General features: G+C 40.8%; 1 protein-coding gene across 1 annotated transcript in view; it reads left to right on the top strand.

Annotated features, from left to right (window-relative positions):
- Positions 1-11,374: 11,374 nt before the first annotated feature.
- The window catches only part of ENPP6 (ectonucleotide pyrophosphatase/phosphodiesterase 6), a 170,416-nt gene continuing 158,008 nt past the window's right edge, over positions 11,375-23,782 (top strand). Inside the window, exons 1-2 of the mRNA XM_074329849.2 lie at positions 11,375-11,462; positions 15,353-15,667. The gene's annotated coding sequence lies outside the window, so the exon portion shown is untranslated. The remainder of the gene's footprint in view (positions 11,463-15,352; positions 15,668-23,782) is intronic.

Raw genomic sequence — 23,782 nt, 5'->3', positions numbered from 1 at the left:
GATGTCAATTCTTCCTATCCTTGAAAACAATATATGCTTCCATTTATTTGTATCTTCTTCAATTTATTTCTTCAGTACCTTATAGTTTGCCAAGTACAAGTCTTTTATCTCCTTGGTTAAATTTATTCTAGATATTTTATTTTTTTCTGATACAATTGTAAATGGGGTTGTTTTCTTAATTTCTTTTTTTGACAGCTTATTATTGGTGTATAAAAATGCAACTGATTTCTGAATATTATTTTTGTATCCTGCTACTTTACTGAATTTATCAGATCTAATAGTTTTTTTAGTGTAATCTTTGAGATTCTCTCTATATAGTATTTCGTCGTCAGCAAATAATGAGAGTTTTCCTTTTTTCTTTTAAATTTGGATGCCTTTTATTTCTTTTTCTTGTCTGACAATGTGGCTAGGACTTCCAACACTATGTTGAATAAAAGTGGTGAAAGTGGCCATCCTTGTCCTCTTCCTGATCTTGAGGAGAATGCTTTTAGGGTTTCCCCATTGTATATGATGTTAGTTGTGGGATTGTCATATATGGCCTTCATTATGTTTAGGTGTCTTCCCTCTATTCCCACTTTGCTGGGAGTTTTTAATCTAATAAGTGGATGCTGGATTTTGTTAAATGCTTTTTCTGCATCTATTGATACGATCATATGATTTTTATCTTTCGTTTTGTTCGTGTGGTGTATCACGTTAATTGACTTGTTGATACTGAACCAACCTTTCATCCCATGACTAAATCCCACTAGATCATGGTGTATGATCTTTTTAATGTATTGCTGTAGCTAATATATTGTTGAGAATTTTCACATCTATGTTCATCAGGGATATAGGCCTATAATTTTCCTTTTTTTTTTTTTTCAATGTCTTTGTCTGGTTTTGGAAACAAGGTAGTGCTGGTCTCATAAAATGAGCTTGGGAGCTTTCCATCCTCTTGAAATTTTTGGAACAGTTTGAGAAGGATAGGTGTTAATTCTTCTTTGAATGTTTAGTAAAATTCACCTGTGAAAACATCCAGTCCAAGACTTTAATTTGGTGGGAGGTTTTTCATTACTCATTTGATTTTTTTAGTAGTGCTGGGTCAGTTCAGATTTTCTGTTTCTTCTTGATTTGGGCTTGGAAGATTGTGTTTTTCTAGGAATCTATCCACTTCTTCCAGCTTGTGCAATTTGTTGGCATATAATTGTTCATAATATTTTCTCATAATCCTTTGTATTTCTGTGGTATCTGTTGTCACTTCTCCGCTTTCATTTCTGATTTTATTGATTTGGGTCTTCTCTTTTTTTTCCTGATAAGTCTGGTTAAAGGTTTATCAATTTTGTTTATCTTTCCAAAGAACCAGCTCTTGGTTTCATTACTTTTTTGTATTGCCTTTTTTAGACTTTGTTTGTTTATTTCTGCTCTGATCTGTGTTATTTCCTTCCTTTTACTCAATTTGGGCTTTGCTGTCCTTTTTCTAGTTCTTTTAAGTGTAAGGTTAAATTGTTTGAGATTTTTCTTGTTTCTTGAGGTAGGCCTGTATTGCTATGAATTTCACTTTTAGGACTGCTTTGCTGTGTCTCATGAATTTTGGGTCACTGTGTTTTCATTTTCATTTGTCTTAAGGTATCTTTTTATTTCTTCCTTGATCTCATTGTTGGCCCATTCATTGTTTAGTAACATGTTATTAGGTTGGTGCAAAAGTAATTGCGGTTTAAGCAGTTAAAAATAATTGCAAAAACCGCAATGACTTTTGCACCAACCTAATATTTAGCCTCCATGTGCTTGTGTGTTTTTCAGTTTTTTCCTTGTAATTGATTTCTAGTTTCATACCATTGTGATCAGAGAAGAAGCTTGCTATGATTTCACTCTTCTTAAATTTATTGATACTTGTTGCATGGCCTAACAAGTGGCCTATCTTGGAAAATGTTCCATGTGCACTTGAAAACAATGTATATTCTTCTGCTTTGGGGTGAAATGTTCTAAAAATATCAATTAAATCTATCTGGTCTAATGTGTCATTTAAGGCTGCTGTTTCTTTGTTGATTTTCTGTCTGGTAGATCTGTCAATTGGTATCAATGGGGTATTAAAGTTCCCTACTATGATTGTGTTATTGTTGACCTCACACTTTGTGTCAGTTATATATTTAGGTACTGCTATGTTGGGTTCATAAATTGATACAAAGGTTATATCCTCTTGTCGCACTGATCCCTTTATCATTATGTAATGTCCTTCTTTCTCTCTTATTATAGACTTTGTTTTAAAGTCTATTTTGTCTGATAGAAGTATTGCTATTGCTTTTTTTAAAGTTTCCATTTGCATGAAATATCCTTTTCCATTCCTTTACTTGCAGTCTGTGTGTGTCTTTCTATCTGAAGTGGGTCTCTTGTAGACAGCATATGTATGGGTCTTGTTTTCTTATCCACTCAGCTACCCTACGTTTTTTAATTGGAGCATTTAATCCATTTACATTTAAAGTGATTATTGATAGATACATAGTTATTGCCATTTTTATTATTCATATTTATATTTATTCTTCCCCCTCTTCTTCTTCTGAAAGAAATCCCTTTAACAGTTCTTATAATACTTCTTTGGTGGTGATGAAATCCTTTACCTTTTTTTCTCTGGGAAGCTCTTTATGTCTCCTTCAATTTTAAATAATTGACTTGCTGGGTAGAGTACCCTTGGTTGTATGTCCTTGCTTTTCATCACATTGAATATTTTGTGCCAGTGCCTTCTGGCCTGCAAAGTTTCTGTTGAGAAATCAGCTGACAATCTTATGGGAGCTCCCTTATAAGTTACTAGTTGCCTTTCGCTTGCGGCTTTTAGGATTTTCTCTTGTCTTTAAACTTTGCCATTTTAGTTATAATGTGTCTTGGTGTGGGCCTGTTTGGGTTCATTTTGTTTGAAGCCAAAAGTATCTTTTGATTCCTCAGTCTCTCCCTGTATGTCTCTGATTCCCTTGATTAACTGGAGCCCAGGGTGAGTGCCTGCAAGTGAGTGAGTCTGTGCACAGGCCCTTTAAGAGGACATCTGGGTTTCCCTCAGCCTTCCATCTCACCTGAATGATTGGAATCCCCTGCTTTTCACAGGCAGATGTTGTGTGGGATCCTCTTCCTGGCACTTGTGTTCCATGCTGGGGACCCTGATATGGGGCTGGGGTCCCTGGCTCCTCTGGGGGGACCTCCACAGCCAAGATATACCTCTTGATTCTCAACCGCCACACGCAGGTGTGGGGCCAGCCTGTTTCAAGTCTCTATCCCTCCTACCAGTCCTGATGTGGCTTCTGCCTTATATCCTTAGTTATAGGATTTCTGTTTAGCTAGACTTCAGATGGTTCTCCAGGTTGATTGTTTTATAATTTAGTTGTAATTCTATTGTGGTCATGGGAGGAGGCAAGCATAGCATTTATCTACTCTACACTCTTGCACTCTTGGATCCTTAAATTTCACTTATTTTATATAAAATATAAAATAAAATCTTCTTGATGCCTATATTTCATATAAATAAATAGTAGTATTTTGCCACTGAATTTGGAGGTTTATGCGTGATAGCAGCTAACACCACCTTAACTAATGCAAGATGATTTGTAACTGACATTTCCAGAATGTCAGGCCAGGTATGCTGGGGATTTGTCTATGTAATGACCAGATAACCAAGGGTGTCTGGTGGGTGATTACACTAAGAAAGACCAACATATTTTAAAGCAACATTCAGTACATGTTTATACCTTCGAGGACAAGAAGAAGGAAGCCTGATATTTAAAATTTAAGTCTGGAGCTGTGAATATTGAGTAGATTTATAATGCACAATAAGCCCCAGCTACACAGAAGGAAACACCCATTTACTACAGATTTTTAAAGATTCTTTCTTGGAATTTATCTGAAGGAACATATTTAGAGTTATCTGCTCCGTAAGTGTTTATTGATGAATTAATTTAATTGGGGACGAAGATCTAAGAACTTTATATTTCCATTCTGATTTGTGCAAAATTGTTCAGCTGTTTTAAACAAACAACCAACCAATAGTTCAAATAATAATCATTTGGATTCTTGAATGTCTTAACAATATATGTGGATGAATATTAATTGTCAAGACAATATTACAAAATCTACTGTGTTTTGTTTTTCATTTTATTTCATATAAGGAATGGTCCCATGTAAGGACAGCTCACTTTCACTTAAGTAACTTTTGTGGGGATTATTCTCCTTTCCTTATCAGTCTGTCACATAGACTTCTTGGACTGGGAAGTTTGCCAAGTTCCTCACATTTCAGCCACATCAGGCAAAACTCACCGGAAGCATGCACTTCCCTTCTCTTCCCAGCAACAATCATGTTATCTAATCACCAGGAAGTCCTGTCCACTGTCAGCTGTACTGTGTGTGTGTGTGTGTGTGTGTGTGTGTGTGTGTGTGTGTGTGTGTGTCTTACCCACAGTGTGACATAAAAAAGACATATATAAGAAGCAATAGAAAGCGCTTTTCCCAGACTGCCTGGAAATTCCTAACCTGTCTGATAAGTTTCCTTTGTTGCTTCCTCCTGCAGAAGCCACTCCTGCCTAAGCTGGGTGCTGGTCTACCACACACCCAGAGGCAGTTCACCCTGGGGGATATTGGGAAATGGGGATTGTGCCTATTTTCAGTGGCCTCTAGGAATCCAGATTCTGTACAGTTTTCTTTTCTAGAAAAGTAATTTACTCACTCAAAGGATTTGTTTTTCTTGCTTTAAGTAAAATAACTTCAGAATTGATCCTTGTCATATTTTTCTCTCATCCAACACTGTATCTGAACTCTGGAGAAGCCACTAATTGTTCCCTAAATGTCCTGGATGTTAATTTATCTAATAGCATAATGGCTATAATCATATTTCTGATTCAGGAACACTCCTAAATAGTAAATTCAGTGAAAATATATAGACTGTTTACATCTGGTGCCCCAGCTACTGTTGCTACATAAGAAATTACCCCCAAAATTTAGTGGATGAAAACAACCGTCTTACTATTATGCTCATAGATTCAGTGAACTTGGATTTTAGATAGCAGGAATGGCTTGCCTCTGTCCCATGATATCTGAGGTCTAGACAGCTTGGGGTGACACAGCAGTTGGGGGATAAAGTCTTCTGAAGAGTCCTTTACTCACATGTCTGGTGCCAAGGCTGGGAGTATTTGAAGATGAGCACTGTTGAATAGAGCACCCATCTAGGGCCTGTCTGTGTGGTGTGACTTCCTCACAGTGTGGTGGCCTCAGGGTGGTTGAACTTCGAGCACAGATGCTCAGGGCTCCAAGTGCAAGTGCACCAGCAGGCAAGACCCAAGCTCATTGGCCGTTTACAACCCAGAAGTCCTGCAATTTCATTTCCACTGAATTTTTTTTTCAATAGAAATTAAGCAATCAATTAAAAAAAATTTCACAAGTATAATTTTGGAAGGGCTATTTTGACAAATTTCATCATTAACTGCCAACTTGGTGGACAGATTCAACAACAACAAAAAAGCATTTATTCTTGGCTCTTTTAATATAGGGGAAGTGTCCTATTGCATCACCAATGATAGAGATGCAGTAACAGAATTGAGGGCATATGAAAGGGATTAAATGTTTTCTTCCAAATGCTAGTTATTTGACAAATAATATAATACAAATATACATTAATGGTTATCATGACCACCAGTGATTTGCCCAATAAAACACGTGAGTCACAAATCTGCCCAGATCACAGAAAGAGAACTAGACTACATCTTCACAGAGTCGTGACAAGGCTCTAGAAGCCTGAATGGGAGAATTTGTGATCTTTTCATCTATGGAAAATACAATCAGCCACACTAGATTCTGCTTTGAGAGGTTGTAAGGGGATTTGTGTTGTAGAGTTTGAAGCCATAGGAGGTCAGGGCTCTGCACTTTGCAAACAATGAGCTCTGGGGGTCCAGGAGGGAAAAAGGATTTTCTCACTAGGATGAATCCAGTTGCATTTTAACTAAACCTGGGAATCGAGGCAGACAAGAGAGAACACAAGGCAGAGGAGACTGCACTTTTAAATACAGGGAGGTAGGGAAGTGCAGGGCAGTGTGACTACATCATTGCACGTGCTATTGGCGAGAACTCAGGGTGGAGGGAGATAAGCTTGGAAAGTAGATGGAGGCCAAATTTGTTGGAGGGCTTGACTGACAAACTGAAGAACCTGGAAGGCTGCTTATATCACTGCCTCCTGCCCCTCCCCCTGTTGTCTTTCTACATTTTTCAATTTCATTTGTATCACTAAATATGGTGAGCGCTCCTTTCCTTTTCTGATATATTTGGGCATAAATATACTTTGCTATCTTTCGGTTCTCATTTTTCACTATTACATCTTTGCACACTTTATCTTGGCCTCCCCTATCACTCTGAGTTTCCTGTGACCTTATTCAAAATGAAGAGAGAATGGGCCCACTTTGACTCTCTCCCTGCTTGGCTTCTCCATGCCTTCAGCTCTCTCCTTGTTCCGTGAAACTGCACTTGCTCCAGTATCACACTTATTTTAATCTTTAGTTGTGTGTGTTATTCATATTTTCATGGCTGATCCCCTGGATGCTGACCTTGAAAATTTTGCAAGGCAAATTCATTGAAAATGGAGGCAATATTTAATCATCTTTGCTTCCCTGATGCCTAGCAAAAAGGGAAGATACCTGGGTTGGCTCAATACAATAACCCATACCTGGAAGTACAGCTGCTTGTTATTCAAATTAAGAGTCAGGAGGGAAAGTTGATCAAATAATACCCTCTGAGTACCTGAATCCGGCAATTTCCGTGGGGAATAAAACGACAAAGAAGCAGTCCCTCCCCTCAATGAACTTCCAGTCTCTTGAGGGGGTGGGGCGGTGGGGGAGAATAAAGCATGACTACCCTGAAAGGTAAATAATGACAGGGCAGTAGTAGAATAACAGCCCCCCTAAAATGTTCACATCCTAATCTGTGGCAACAGTGAATGTGTTACTTTACATGACAAAAGGGACTTTGCAAATGTGATTAAATCAAAGCTCTGAAATGGGGAGACTATCCTGGGCTATCCAGCCGGGCCCAGTGTAGTCACATGGGTCCTTATAAAAGAAAGAGGAAGGCAATACAGTCAGCCTTATGAAACATGAGAATGGCCCTCCTGGCCACTGTTGGCTTTGAAGATTGTTGGTTATGAGCTGAGGAATGCAAGCAGTTTCTAGAAGCTGGAAAAGGCAGAAAGGAACACAGCCCTGCCTACACCTCGATTTTAGTCTGGTAAGACCCATTTCGGACTTCTGATCTTCACACTGTAAGATAACAACTTTGAGTTGTTTTAAGCCACTAAGCTTGTGGTAATTTCTTACAGCAGCAATAGGAAACTAGTACAGCAAAATTATAAATGAGACAAAATCCAGAAAATAGTGTCATAGGTCAATAACCCAAAAATTGCCAAATACTGAGGTTTCTACTGTAATTCCATATGTGCATCCTCCCCATGACCCCCCCGCCCAAATAAAACCTTATTTCTGCAAAATCAAGCATGAAAAATACTTGGGCTTATGAGAAAAGGAGGATTGGGGCAGATCATTAAAAAATTGGGGAACTTAAACAACCAGAGCACAATATAAAAACAACAACAATGCTAGTGAAAGTATTAGTACAGTGATTTTCGCAGACACTGTTAGTCCACCCTTCCCAGCTGTAAACCCAGGGCTTGTGCTTTCTCCTGGAGAATGGAATTTGTACAAGGGCATGTGTTTCTGATAGTGACCTCTTCATTAAAATTAAAAATACAATCCTGAGATAACCTTCTTGATCAATCATTGCTTTGCAAACTTTGGGGGAAATGTCTTTGCAAATCCTTCAGTCCCCTTACAACTTCCCCAGACATAGTGGAAAGTCCAGTTTCTTGAAGTTTGGAAACCAGCTCCTCCTTGCACTAATGGAAGACACTGCTGCAAAATATTCAGATTTTTATTTTTCTTAAAGTTTTCATATAGTGCTGAAATTTTCTGTTTAATTCTGAAAACCTTTGCTGCTCACTGCTTCCAAATGTTGATCTGCTTGAAATAGTTGAGTAAGCGCAGATGTAATTGGGTAGTAGCAACCAACGAGTGCTATGGGTTCAAACCAGGGTGACGGTGGCAAAAGTCTGCTGCTGGAGCTGAGCCTTGAGAATGAAGATGACTGTGGAGGGTAGAACAATGGCAGCACCAGCTAACATGGGGTGTCCCTGGGAGAGCTGTATTTGGCTCCAGAACCACTGGAGAAATCACTGTACCCGAGGTGCAGTCCTTCCATACACGTGGCTGCCTCTCATGATATTGGACTGTGGGCACTTAGAAACTTCTCTCCAGGAGTCAGTGCCAACCCTACACTCATACCTATATCCAATGCAGCTTCCTCACGCATCCTTCAAGCCTCCTTGCCCCTGTAATTTCACGATCGAAGCAGGCTCCTGGGATGTGGTGGTGTTGGCATTCTCGGAGAAAATAAAAATATAGAAGAGCAGGTTCTGGAGATGTGTCCTTTCCCAACTTTTCCAGCCAAGTCCCTTCAGATGATTTTAATGCCTCCGCCTATCACAGAACATGAAGAGAAATGGCCTCACCGACTTAGCAGCTGTAGGATAGGCAGGCCTTCAAATGTACAGCCCACCCCACAGACATTGGGACCTCCTGTCTATCAATGTGTGCAATGCATTAGTACCCATTTTGCAGCCTTGGAGACACTCTTAAGCCATGTCTGTTCCTCATGCTCCACATCCTGTGCAGCCAATTCTTTTCGCTCCTCTCTCCTCCCCCTCCTTTTCTCTCTGTGTGTCTCTTTCTCCTCTTTGCCCTTTAAGTCCACCCTCCACATTCGAAGGTGACACTCCTAGTGGGAAGGAGCGGTGAGTGCTCCAGCTGTACCTACAAAGCCATGTGTGTGGCCCCCCCAGGTCGCTCCTCCCTATGCACACGAAGACCTTTGTGTCTTGCTTCTGTCCTTGCCATTTGCAGCCCCTGTTTTGTTTACACTCTGCTTCCTGGCCTCAGGGTTGGCCTTGGCCTGTGTTTTTAATGGGCCGCACATTCATCACATGGTTTTCAGACTCTCCTGCCTGCTGTTCACTCAAAAGTGAACTCAGGGATCCCATGGTGTCTGGGCTGCAGAGCGTGCCATGTCAGTGGAACAACAATTCCTTAAGAGGGTTCGGAGGAGAGCCTTAAAGACGATTGGGGAAACTGAGGCCACACAACCTGGAAAAGAAGGCGGGTGCTGGGGACTTGTCAGTGTGGTTCTTCCACAGAAGATGGGAAGCCCCTTCCTTTCTGCACAACAAGCAAGATGTAGTCAGCACTCACGGAACTTTTCATGAGAGGAAAGAGCTGCAGGAGTGGGGACGAGAAAGGAAAGAGAAGCTGGTGCTTACTCTATCACGGTCACAAAAGGATTCGGGATGTGGAAATGAAATATGTGAATGCAACTTTGCACTCACTTATTAAAGAAATAATAATGAGAAATGAGTTACACACAATGGATTAGTAAATGCTGATAAGATGCAGATTGAATATGTAAGTGAATTTGATTTAAATTAAATTAAAAATTAAATATAACGGGCAATTATGAACTCTTTTCCAGGAGACTTTACAAAGAGGCTCAATTAAACTTAGCGTAAATGGGGCATAAGGTGGAAAGAGTCGTGGCGGTAATTGGGCAGCGCCCTCAGCCCCACCTGTGAAGCGGCATCTGCAGGTGTAAATATTTGCTTGCCAGTTGGGTCCGCAAATCATTATGCTGCGACACCCACCCATTTCCAAGTTATCTGATTTTAAGCTGGTTCGGTGAGAAGGATATTGGCCTTTGAGTTTTAAACGCGGGGCACGAAGTACAGTGGGCCTTGACCCTCGGTTAACACGGCAGAGAAACGAGATCCATAATCCACTGAACTCGAGTCACCCCCCTGGATTAGCAAAACCACCAGGCGGTATTTTCCCATGTGTCCTATTCCAGCACAAGGCTCTAGAGAAAAGCTGAGAAAGTTGGCACTAATGCAACACAGTACTGGGGGGCGAAAAGGGGGTGGAGAGAAAAGAAAGGACTTCCATGTTTTTCAAAATTGTTGCCAAAAGATAAGGTTGTTTATGCAACTTCTAGCACAGATGGGGAGAGGACTCTGAAACCAGGAGAGAGAACTTCAGTCAGCAAATAAATACATGATTCACATTAGCTAGGGGGTGGAAAGAAGGGTTGGGAAAGGACTAAGTCTATGAATAGCCATAAAGCAATAATTTTTGAAGGCATATCTAGGGCTAGGTGTCTGATTTAATTCCATTTGTGTGGAATGATGATTTGGAGTATACATTGAGAAAAACAACTTATCTAATGAAGTGCCAGACTACAAATAGAGGTCTCTTAGTGGACCCAGATGATGCCTGGATTCAAACGATGACTTCCCCATGTCCTGGGTGCCAGGTGGCTCTGCCATTGGCCTCACACTGACCTGTTGGTAACAGAGCCTTGCCCTCAGGGAACAGGTGGTGCACTGAGGCGTCAGGGGAGGCATTGAGGCCCATTGGGGAATTATAAAAGGAGCTAGTCATCTATACAAGTTCTGGCTATTAGCGGGAAGTGATCTAGGAAATGAAAATAAATATGCATATCAGAGGTTGGGATAGATCTTTTATTGGAGGACTCTTTGGAGAAGTTCGTTCACTTCAAGGTATTAAAAGCCCACTTTCTCTCTGGGTGGAGACACTGAAACCTCCTGGCTGCCCTGGGCTCTGAGTGTAAGTAACCACACCATGCCAGGAGACCCCTGTCAGGAGGGGCAGGTGCCAGAGGAGGAAGCCCTTGTTTGGGTAATTTTGTGGAAGGGCAGATGAAAGCTTCTTTGACTCAAGGACAATCTCTTTCATCTATCATTAGCATCCAGGAAGCAAGCTCCAAAATCCTCCTCAAGTGGAACTGGGGGAAGTCCAAGGACACCATCATAAAGCCTGGGGAATTCATCAATAGGCAGATGGACAGGGCAGCAACGTAGGAGAGCGTCACGTAGGATGTGGGTTCAAATCCAGCCACCAGCATTGTTTTCTCAGCAGAGGGCGACACCACTTGTTCTGCTGGGGTAGCTGTCTCAGGAAGATCCCAGTTCAGAGGAAGTGGTCTAAGGTGTCTGAATATCCAAGTGACTATTGATGCCATTGAGTAAAACTCAGTGTGGGAAATTGTGAGCCTTCAGATTAAGATTTAAATGTTGGCTGATGGTTTGTGTATGAATTTTATTTTTAAGTTATAACTTCCTGTATATTATAGCCATTGCATAAGCTGGAGGAGGGAGAGTTGGTATCACTTTACAAGAGATGTTTCCCCAGATTTCTGGGTGGGTTCTTGAGTCAATAGAAATCTGACACTGCTGAGAAGTAACTAGCTCCTGCAAGCACAGGCTGTGTGGCCCAGAGACAGAGTACCATGGACATCCAACGCTCCATTCCTATTTGGCGCTGAAGACTCCAGAACAGTGGGAGAAGGTAACTTCTGTAGCAGAGTTTGCTATTCCACAGCTGAAAAAGGAACTCAAATTGAAGGCAGGACAGCAATGTTTTAGAAATGCCTCTGGAGTTCACTGAGAGTTATAAAGTAATCTGTCTTAAAACCTCCTAAGAATCATTAGGGATATGTTTTTACAGAGTCTTGGGATATCAGTCTTGTAGCTGCTGTAAACTGGAGGAATTGCCCTGGCACCGTCATTGCCTATCTGATCACCTGCTGAAAATATGGTGCACGTGAAAGACCAAAGCAGATTCAAATTCTTTGCCAAGAGGAAATCCCTTGTTCGTTGCTTCCCAGTAATGGTTTTTCATAAAATGATATTTAAAAACATTTTTCTGTAGTTGATATTCACCTAGAATGGAAAACTAGGCTAACATAACTTATTTTGTGACCTCGGATCCTCTCATTTTCTTTTTTTCATTCTCTTCTGTTTCTGAGTTCTGTTTGGCTTCAATGTGCAAAGCTTTTGATCACAGATCTTTCACAGAACTAGGTTAGGAGGACAGTGTTGAGATGGAAGGAATTTTTAGCCAGCAACTTCCCAATAACACATTTTCTTTTTTACCCCTTCTTTTTCTTCAGAGGAGAGCAGGGTGTGTGGGGTGAGGTAAGGACATGACTACAAGCTGCCTAGGCACGAAATTCTGTCTCATAATACCAACTTTTAAAAGGAAGAGATGTCAGAAATGATAATATATTGATAGTTTACTTCTTTCATTTTGTTCCATGCCACTGACGTCTTGCTTCTTAGGTGCTCAAAATATTGCTTGCAAATCCCAAAGTGAACCCATGAAACTGCCTTTAGTGGCCACACTTTTCCTAAAATGCTGGGAAGGTGTTTTTTTTTTAAGGTTAATGTGTGTTTTTAGTCGGTCAGAAGATATTTAGAGACCATCCCCTGGTGCACAGTGATGTAAAGGGCCTTTAGGGGTACCAATTAAAGAGCAGGCATGGGCCCTGCCCAACTGTATTTACAACCTTTTAAAAAAGGAGGCCTCATTTGTAATGGAAGGTCCTTACCCCGCGGAGCCCAGCAGATCAGGGTGTAGGCAGAGGGAATGGCAGCAAAGAGGCCCACTGTGGGGGATCTCAGCAGAAACATTTGGCTGGGACCCCCAACTTCACATTCATACTGGATTCTGAAAGAAATAAAAGGAAGTGGCCCAGGTCTCTCTCAGCCTCTGAGAGACGCTGGCAGGGAAGACGGGACAGGAGAAGTAAGACCAGTGTGATGAGTGCATGGCCATTCCAGCCTCCAGGGCCCTGCCTCTCCTCTCTGTTTCTACACACTTCTGTCTAAACCAGTAATCCAGCGCTTGTCCTTTTCTGCGCAGCACTCTTCCTGAGTGTTAGATGCTTACTTCTTAACTCCCAAAATAGACTGGGAGGCTGCTGGTGTCATAGAGGCATGGGCCTTGTCCAGCTATATTTACAACCTTTCAAAAATGGGTTTAGAGTGAGACCTGGGTCTAAATCCTCTGTGCGTACAGATTTACAACGTTAGACTTTATGTTGCTACCCTGTAGAATGGGAGTGCCAATACCCACTCTTCAGGGAACTTAGGAAGAGTGTAGTAGATAATGTGTGTCAACCACACATCACAGTGCCTGGCACAGAGGCTCAGTGAAGGTTACTTGTCCCTCTGTCCCCTTACGGGGCCACACTCATAGGGATTTGCCTGTACTGATGTGGGAGTGGAAGAGACAGGGTATCTGTTGCTTATCAGATGTGAGGTCCCAGTTTCATTGTTTCTAAAGAGGGAAAGGAAATGATCCTTAGGAAAGATGAATGGGTCCGTGAAGAACTGGTGGGAGGTATGATAGTCTCTGACAAAGTGCGTCTTGGGTGTGGTGTCGACTTCTAGTTTCCTCTCCTGTGGCAAGCGTCAGTCCTACCTGGTTGATGAAACTCCTGGGAGGGGATTTATGACAATTGATTTCCTCTTGGGGGATCTGTCTTTAGGCAGATAAGGGGAGTTCAGAGAAAGCCTTTTGCTGCGTTGCTGTTTATCAAGTGCCTACCCTTAAAAATCAATATACCAAAGTGGCATATTTTGGGGTGGCATGTCCGAATCCCTACTGTCATATTTTGGGGTGGCATGTCCCGAACCCCTACTGTCATATTTTGGGGTGGCACATTTTGCTACCCTTCATGTACAGTCATTGCTAAAGAATTATGGACAATTTTGAAGAGAAAAGCAGAAGCACCTTTTAGGTCCATTGAAGGGAAAACAGGAATCTGCTATCCCTCTCCATAAAATGCCCCATACAATATGTACACAATGGAGTGGGTGTTTGATGAAGCACTTTCAAGTGGACAGGAGACGGGAGACTAGAAAGATTTCACTGGCATTTTGCAAAGTGGAGTGTGCAATGCAAGTTTCTGCCAGCATTTATATATCCCCTGCCAAACCCAAGGAGGAAAGGAGTAAATGGCCAGGAGGAAGAGGGGTTTGATCATCAGATGGTTAAATGTGTTGTGATAGTGTTCTATTAGAAGTTTTAAAACATTCAACACATGTTCTGTTTGCTTCAAACAGACCCGAATAGAAAACATCTGGAGATATCCACACATAGCAGTGCTATGTGAAACATCTGTGCCTACATCCTACACTGTACTGCTATTTGTCTGCAGGCTCTCAACTCCATGCCCGTTCTCCCTGTTCTTCTCTGTAGAGGGTGAGAAGACCGCAAATTACATTTCCCAGACTCCCCAGCGAGCTGGTTTCTGATAGGGTTCTGCTCCTGGGAGACACTGGTGGGAAGACTGAAAGGGAGGTGGAAGGGAGAAGCCAATTTTTCTTGACTTCTTCTGAATGAAGTCTTTGGTAGTGACTGCAGCAGAAGCAGCAGTAGCTGAATGTGGGTTCATGCTCAGGGAGTCGAATTTCAATAGTAATGGAAGCTGGGGTGCTCCTGTAGCATCAGTAGCACAGGAGTCCGGGACTCTGGTTCTGGTTCTGGCAGCAGCAGCAGCAGCAGCAGCAGCAGCAGCAGCAGCAGCAGCAGCAGCAGCAGCAGCAGCATGAGTGACAGGCACCCATGGGTGGGAGGGAGTTCAGCCTCCTGGCTTTCTGAAAGATGATCCAACAACGGTAGTAGGGCAGTAGGTATACCAGCAGCCTCAGCAACAGAAAAATCGTGGATTCTGGATGACACCATCTGTTCTTTTGCTCCATCAACCTTAGGATGGGAGCAGCTTTCTAAAATTGGTAATCTCTGAGTGATCTCAGCTATCTTTTCTCTGCTCCAACCCTTCAACACATTCATAGCCAATTTCCCATGTTAATACCCCTCTATTTGAAATTCCTGTAGTTTCTGCTTTGTTGACTGGACACTGATCAACACACACACATAAACTAAAGGCAAACATTGAAGGCAAATCAAATGAAATGTGTTTAATCCCCTACTCCACTTGCATTTTGGAGCTTACGTAAAGGGAGGGATAAGCAAGACTTTACCCCCAAATTCGACGACAAAAATCAGTTCCTTGTCATATGTACTGCAGCCTCCACCAAGGAAAAGAGGTTAACACAACAAGTATTTTAAACAAAAACTTTCCTTTAAGGGATGCTTGCCCACAACTTTAGTCCATACTGACATTAATAATAGGTGTTTTTTCACCGAGTGTTTTTTTGGTGAAAAATATTTTTCAAATGTTGTTTCACTTAATTATCATAATAACCCTAGCAGTTAAGTATTATTATTTTCATTTCATAAATGAGGACAATAAAATATTTTTAATGGCCCTGGTTGATTTTTAGTGGCTACATATCCGTCTCTTTCTAGCGTGCATGCTTTTTGTGTATGCATACTTTTTGTGACCTACTCATTTCTCACATCGAGACATTGATTTCTTCACTCCCTAGAATTTGCAGTGATTTACTCTGGCCTAGAGAAGGTGCCAAAAGAAATGTGTGAGAGCCTGAGCCAGGATCAAGAGGTCTGGCAGGTTCTGCCTTCATTCGCTTGGAACATTGTCCTGCAATGTTTCTGAACCAGGAGGTCAAGCCTATTGGATGAGGAGAGGCCATTCAGAGAAGAAACAAGATGCCCCAGCTGACAACCTGTACTGTCTTCCAGACATGTCAGTGTGGCCATTTGGAACCTTCCAATCAATTGCATTTCGCTGAATGCAACTGCATGAGCAAGCCAGACAAAACTAGTCAAGAGGAACCACTCAGGTAACCCACGGATTTACGGGAGATACTAAATAATTGTTGTCTTCAGTTACTAAATCTATTATGCAGCAATATATAACTGATACAGTGGCCATTTGTTGTTTTTTGCATCAAGCATCTATTCTACCTTCATTTGCTTTAAAAGGGATAGCGTCCCAAATCCTTTTTGTTGTACTTGCTAATAAGATGCTTGTGTGAGTCATGTGACTCATATTGGTCCAATTGGATGCTCTGTCTCTGAAATGTGATTCATGACCAGAAAGAGGAAAATTCTGGGTGAAACTCCTCAGACCTAGTTTCTGCTATTAAGATGCTCTGGAGCTACTTGTTCTTGTCCTTTCCAAATCTTAGCCTGAATCCGTTTCTGATACTTGTGACCAAGTGTCCCTAAGTAATATACTATGACATATTAAGAAGCTAGCTCAAAGTCACACATCTGTAAGTACCAACACTACCACTTGGACCCATATCTGTCCCATTCACTTTCCACCAACCCATGTTGCCTCCCTAATTCCTTCCAATCCGGTTTCCTCATTCATTTTAGCATTTTGAAGCTGCCTGGCCTTTCTTAACAAGCACTTAGAAGGGCCAATAATCCAGCTGTGAGCTATAACTTGACATCAATATTGGGTCTCTCACTTAATAACGAGGTTGGCAGAAACCAGAGAAGGGACTTTTTAAACTGGAGAAATAGTGCGCTGAGCACAAAGTGGTGAATTTTTTGAGATTTATTGAAGTATAATTGACATATAATGATGTGGGGGAAGAGAAAATTTTCTTTCTTTTCCTTCTTAGTTCTTCTGGCTAGTCAAATAGTCAAAGTGACATGAGACAGGTTAATAGGAGAAAATAACCAAATTTAATTGTGCATGTACATATGAGGGTTCCATAAGAATATGGAAAGCCAGGACAAATTGGGCAGTTGAGGCTTAGCTACTATCTTGAGCTAAAAAGAAAGGAGGGGTGGGTAGTGGTTTGGGATTTCAAAGGGGAGCAAGGCAAATCCCATGGAAATGGAAAAACAAATATTTGGTAAATAAATGTTTGCTGGGCCATCTTTAACAAGGGGACACCGAGAGGACTTTGATCAAAAGGGCTTTGCTGGATTCCTCGCTGTCTGTCACACACTAGTTCATATTAAATAATACTTAACTATGATGAGAGCTCCCTTCCCGGAGCGGGTCCTCAAACTAAATTCTTTTAGGCGGTTAGGGAGAGGTCAGAGGTGTTTCTTGAGTCTTTCATTTCTTAAAAGTAACCAGCTTAAAATAATCAGTATCCTAAAGAGGCATATTTTGAGGTGGCCAACTCTGATCACCTTCAATAAAATGTACAATATTTAAGTACATATATTTAAACTGTACAACTTGGGGCATTTTGTCATAGGTATACATGCATGAAACCATCGCCGCAGTTAAGATGATGAATATATTCATCGCCACCAACAGTTTTGTTTCCTCGTGCTCCTTTGTGAGTCCTCCCTGTCTCCCCTGTCCATGCCCCTCTCCTTTTCCCATGCAACCTTGATCTGCTTTCTATCGCCTTCAATTAGTTTGCACTTTCTAGAATTTTATGTAAGTGAAATCAAACACTATGTACTCTTTTTCTTCACTTTTCTTTACTCAGCATAATTTTGAGATTCATCCATGTTGTCTTGTGTATCAATAGCTTATTCCTTTAGATTGCCGAATAGTATTTTATTGCATGTATACACCACAGTTTGTTTATCCATTCATCTGTTGAAGGACATTTGGGTTGTTTCCCATTTTGGGCTATTACAAATACACCTTCTGTGAACATTCATGTACAAGTCATTGTATGGACATACGCTTCCATTGCTTTTAGGGAAATATCTAGGAGTGGAATGACTGGATCATATCATAAGTATTTATCTATATTTTTAAGAGACTGCCAAACTGGTTTTCCAAAATGGTTATACTATTTTACATTCCCACTAGCAGTGTATGAGAGTTCAATTACTTCACATTCTTGCCACATTTTCGTGTGTTCAGTCTTTTAAATTTTGACCATTCTAAGTAAGGTATATTGGTATCTCATTGTGGTTTTCATTTATATTACTCTAATGACAAATGCTGTTGAGCATTTGTAATTATTTGTAATTACATGTAATTACATGTAATTATTTGCAATTTATATACCTTTGTTGATGAAGAATCTGTTAAAATATTTTGTCTGTTTAAAAATTGGGTTTGTTTTCTTATTATCGAATTTTGAAAGGCTAATATTCTGTGACTTTTATAGCAAATCATAAAACATCAAGGCATTTAAGAGCTATGGAAAGAAAATGTTACGGTTCAGACTGATTACTTGAGGCAAAAAACATCATTTCCTCAGCCCCTTTCCATAGATAATGCTGTGATGGAACTGTGTTCTAACCCTGGTTACCATCATCTGGTAAACAGGGTTGATCCAAGGCATGAGAGTCTGACTACGGGCAGATTCTCAAAAAGACCCCCGACCATGGGGACAGGAAAGAGAGGGCCTGGATCCCCTGTCTGGGCTCTGACTAGAAACAATCAAACATCATAATAAAATGCTATAATGTCTGCAATTGACTTTAAATAACTTTGGCATAGGCAGTGTGATATCTGTCTCTGGGTTTTTAGGGACAGTTAGTTAATATCGAAGGACCCTAGTTAGCAACGAATACACACACACTCCAGGAGAGGTTTGTTGGGATTTGAAAGATTATTAGGAAGCTCCTGCTTTAGGGACAGCTATAACCCCTCCCCTATCTTCATTCCCAATCAACACCAATGGCTTTATTATTTAGCATAATGGATCTTAGAAGTAATATTCACTAGTGAAAGAAGAGGTGTTCAAGACACAGTCTCTGCGGTTTAGTTTTCTGTGGTTTCAGTTACCCACGGTCAATGGCGGTGTGAAAATATTACATGAAAAATCCAAGAAATAACAATTCGGAAGTTTTAAATTGCACGCTGTTCTGAATAGTGTGATGAAATCTCATGCCACTTCGCTCCGTCCTGCCCTGGACACGATCATCCCTTTGTCTGGCATCTCCACCCTGTAGTCGCTCACTCCCTGTCTGTTAGTCACTTAGTAGCCACCTCAGTGACCAGACTGACTGTCACAGTATTACAGTGCTTGTGTTCAAATCAACCTTATTTTCCTTAATAATGTCTCCAAAGCACAAGAGTAGTGATGCTGGCCATTCGGATGTGCCAAAGAGAAGCTGTGCTGTGAAGTGCTCCCTTTGAGTGAAAAAGTGAAAATTCTCCAGTGAATAATGCATTGTATCATCTCACAAGAAGGGTGAGTACAGTACAATAAGATATTTTGAGAGAGTGAGACACAACATGCATATAACTTTTTTTTCTTTTTCTTTTTTTTTTTGTTGGGGAATATTGGGGAACAATGTGTTTTTCCAGGACCCATCAGCTCCAAGTCAAGTTGTTGTTTTCAATCTGGTTGTGGAAGGCGCAGCTCAGTGGCCCATGTGGGAATCGAACCGGCGACCTTGGTGTTATGAGCAATGTGCTCCAACCAACTGAGCCAACTGGCTGCCCGCACATAACTTTTATTATAGTACATTGTTATTATTGTTCTATTTTATTATTAGTTGCTCTTCTTAATTTCTCACTGTGCCTAATTTATAAATTAAACTTTACCATAAGTGTGTATGGATAGCAAAAAAACACAGTGTACATAGGATTTGGTGCTATCCAGACATCCACAGGGGATCTTGGAACATATCCCTCTGGTTAAGGGGAGACGACTGTATGTGAGTTGGTTGAAAATGCTGTACCAGACACTCCTGCCCTTGTTTCAACAATGTATTATGATTTAGAAAGCCTCGTTGATAGTGTATGCCCTTCTGAATGCTGGCTCTGTCAGGCTTTGAAATAGGACCTGAATCCACAGCTTGTAGAAGGGTTCCTGCACCTGACTCCGATTAGATGTTTAGCTAAATCTTGCTGTTAAAATATTGTCACATCTGCCTGAAGTGAGTGTTACGCAAGGAATTTGTCAGAATGCCAATAGGATGGAGAACTGGTACTTCATTGAGTTTACAGAACTGGTTGTACAACTCTTTTTGTGCCTGCTGGCTTCCAAATGTTTATTTTATGGCCAAATCTAGTCTGAAACTTGCTTTCATTGTCACATACCACCTGGTAATGAAATTGAGGAGAGAAGACCTATAGCCCTCACCCAACTCTGTTGCAGGCACCTAGGCTCACATATGAATGAATGTCTGTGTCCCTTAGTTTAAGGAAGTTCTTTAAGGCTTGAATAAAGCACGGATCTATTGTGAAGGATCTTTGTTGTAGCAGAGCTGTTCTTTATTTCTGACCCCTTATAGTTCTACGTTTTGGTTCTTTACCATTGAACCCTTTCATAGTAAGTTACCTCAGTTCTTTTATTAGAAGGACTTATAAAACTAACTAAATGGCATTGAACTAGGGGTGAATTAAAAGAGAGCATACCTGCCACTCCAGGAATCATTTTTTAAAATGTGTGTGTTTGTGTTAACATGTGAATGAATCAGTTTCAGCTTTTAAATGACACTTAAGGATGATATCCTGTGCCAACATACTCCCCTAAGGCTGCAGTTTCTCTCCCCTCCCCACCTGAGTCTAGTGTTCTTTTTAATTTCAAAAGACATTGAAAACCTGCCCAACTCCAAGTCATTTTGCATGGAGTCAGTTATTTTATTTGTTTGTTCTTTTAATACCCTTAAGTGCCACCACCCAGTGTAGTGTACTTTTTTCTGCTCCCAATCACACATCTTTGTAGCAGCCCACCCACCACACCGAGTGCTTCTCTACCTCTGTGTCAGTCACTTTTTGTTAGTAAGTAAGAAAATGCTTACCTCTTCCTGTTAACTACGCTGTGAAATTCCTTTTGGGAACCCTACAAATAAGATAAATAAGACCGACAGGAGTCCTTAGACTCAGTAAAATTTCAGACTCTCTAAAAACAGTATTTCCTGTCTAATCTTCACGTTAACAAAATGATCAATGGAGAGCCAAAGCATTATTGTCAGATAAGCTGTTTTGGATATTATCTGCATATGTTGAGCCTGGCCAAGTTATTTCTACATTAAACTTGTCAGTGAGAGACTTCTGTTTTTTTGTTATGCACGTATAAATACCATCTAAATGTGTACATGTGTAATATGTATGTGTGCACCACAGAACAGTAGAGTAAGCTGACCATTCCATGCCACTCAATGAAAAGTTATCTTGAGGAAACTCCTATCAATTTAAATTCTTTTCACTCTTGACCTTGGACTAAGCTCTGTGACTATGTGAAAACAAAACCAACATAAACACAAAATTTTCCTGTGATGAATGATTCCACAGAGGAGTTACTGGACAGCAAACAAAGTTTTCAGAAAGGGACTTTGCTCTTTGTTAGCGGCAAAAAAATAATATTAAAAAGATGTTTCCTTAGGAAGGCAGTTGTTTCTTCTTGAAAGGCCAGAGAATGGAACGGGGGAGGGAAATGACTGTCTCACTGGGATTGATGCCAATGGAATGCAGACGAATTGTACTTATAAGGCCTTATGCTTACCCAGCTGGCAGTGGTGCTATTCAGGAAAGCCAAGGAGAGTTTTGGGATGCATCAAACTACAGTGATCATTCTTTCATAAAAAGTGGAATATTTATGATTAGGTTTGATGTAGTAGAATGGTTCCTGAATTTTTAACCAGGAACTCTGAGTGGAAAGCCCCTGATTAAGTTCCTTAACTAAGAACTAGGAAGCCAAGGGCTTCCTCGCTAAGCTGCATATAATATCTCTCACCTTCCAGAGCAGTTTAATCAGAGGGGTACATGAAAGTACCTAAGTCAGTATCTGGAGCATAGTAGGTGTTCAATAAATGTTAGTGCTCTTAACCTTATCTTAAAACCAATTATATAAGTGCACTCTATGTATAGCTGTTATTTAGCTTTTATGTTTGACTCTCCAAGCAGTTTGTAACATCCTTGAGGATAGAGTCCTAATATTATGTTTTTTTGTGGTTTTTTTTGGTGGAGGGGGGCAGAGAATCAATAGGAAAAAGCATAGGGTATCAATGTGTTTAAAATTTTTGTCAAATGAATGACCCTTCTTAAAAGTACTTAAAAAAAACCCCACAAAACCCAGTGATAACATAAGGGAACTTCCTCGTAGCTCTGGAGATAGCTTAAAGGTTACCCTTATGACTCAGTTAAGAAAGCCCCCTCAGGGGTGGCCAGATGGCTCAGTTGGTTAGAGCAGGAGCTCTTAACAACAGGGCTGCCGGTTCGATTCCCACATGGGCCAGTGAGCTGCGCCTCCATAACTAGGTTGAAGGACAACGACTTGGAGCTGATGGGCCCTGGAGAAACACACTGTTCCGCTATATTCCCCAATAAAATTGATTAATAAAGAAAAAAAAAGAAAAGAAAACCTCCTCAGTACTGAGGATGGGCTGAAGTTAGACATTTAAAGAGAATGGAGAAATCCCCTCTCCACATGTGAGCTTGTAAATTCCCTCTCTCTGTACCCTAGGACAGGATTTAGAGCACACACATCCCTTTTATCATCTAATCAAAACACAGGCTGCCTCTTTGCTCTCACTTTTCATACACTGACACCTGTGCAGGAAAAGAGAAGAAAAGGAACACACATCCCTTTCATGACCCCTTCTGTGTTCCTTAGGAAACCAGGTTTTGGAGAATCCCTGCGGCTGGGCATACAGAGGCATGCACACAACTGACTCCTCCTCGGGTCCTGGCAGGAACAATAAACAATATGTTGTACTCTCTCTGAGGTCCACACACTTGAACTTGAGTCTGACGAAACATCTTGTCTCATGGATTCACCCAGAACCATCTTAAGATCAGCAAGTTGTTGTAGCTCTAGCTCACTGACGGCAGGAATATTCCCTCTGCTTTGCCTCGAGCAGCTGGTCACCCTGACGGATGTATAATAGAAACTAGATTTACTCTGGTTTATAGAGATATGGGTTTTGTCACCTCTTCTCTTAAATGTAACTTCCTTCCTTTACTAAAAATGAGGTTGGGAAAGTTCTTAGAGGCTTAAAAACTTCAACAAGCCCTCACAATCAGGAGGCTGTCAATATTTTTGAAGCTCTTTCAACTTTTCCAGAATCAATCTCCATTTACCCTGTCATGCCATCAACACATAATTCTGTCACCTGTATCGTTGTTGTCTTGGAGCCACTAAGTCTGGGTTTGGTAAACAATTTTTGTTTCAATGACTGTCAGCCATTCACCTCTCCACTTACTCAATGATTCCAGCACTTGCTGTGCTCCTACTATGTACCACTAACTGAATTTTATACATGAGCAAAGTGAAGCTCAGAGCTTTCCCAATGCCAATAGCTGCTAAGAAGCCCAGCTGGCATTTGAAAGGATTTTAAAATCTCTTCAGACTTTAAGCCCCATGCTTTTTATTCAATACATCTAATTTCAAAATCTAGAAAAAATAAAAAACACTAATGATAATCTACCTATAATTATGGATCATTTCACTCTTAAATGGACTTTTCTAGCTATTTTACCGAATTGGCTTCCAGTGTTAGCTTCATAAATAGTTTCTCTTTATCTACTCTGGGTAAATATACCATCAGTTCAGGAGGAGAAAAATAGGTTTGAGGTTGGAGATTGGGAATATCAGTTAAGAGTGCACCAAACTTTAATTGTAAAATATCCTTTGTTTTTAACGACACTGTAGAGGAGTAAAAACATTTTTCCTCTTCTCTCCTACATCCAGTAGCTGGGCGCCCTGTGAATCAGAGTGACAAAAGGCAGCTTAACAGGAAAAAAAAATTTTAATTACATATGTATGCATGGGAGTTCACAAAGAAATATGACTCAAGTTGCTGGTTGGAATTTGGGGACTTATATACCATCTTAGGCTAGACAAAGGAAAAGGGGTTTGGGACTTTTGGTGGTAAATTATGGGCAGGGAAGGGAAGGAAAATTAAATAGGGTTGTTTAGTAAGGATTTTTATGTGGATAAGCGTCATCTCAGGGGCTAAGAATTATCTCTGGAATAATTATCTTCCTGGTAGGGAGAGGAATGCACCTTTGTAAGTGGAAATTTATGTTCTGCTTTTACACCCAAAGGGAGAGGGCAGAGAGCTAA

This window comes from Rhinolophus sinicus, chromosome 16 (assembly GCF_057876585.1).
Source record: "Rhinolophus sinicus isolate RSI-liver-muscle chromosome 16, RSI-T2T, whole genome shotgun sequence".
NCBI lineage: Eukaryota > Metazoa > Chordata > Mammalia > Chiroptera > Rhinolophidae > Rhinolophus > Rhinolophus sinicus.
Note: the sequence above shows the minus strand (reverse complement) of the source record. Positions and strands in the feature narration are given on the sequence as shown.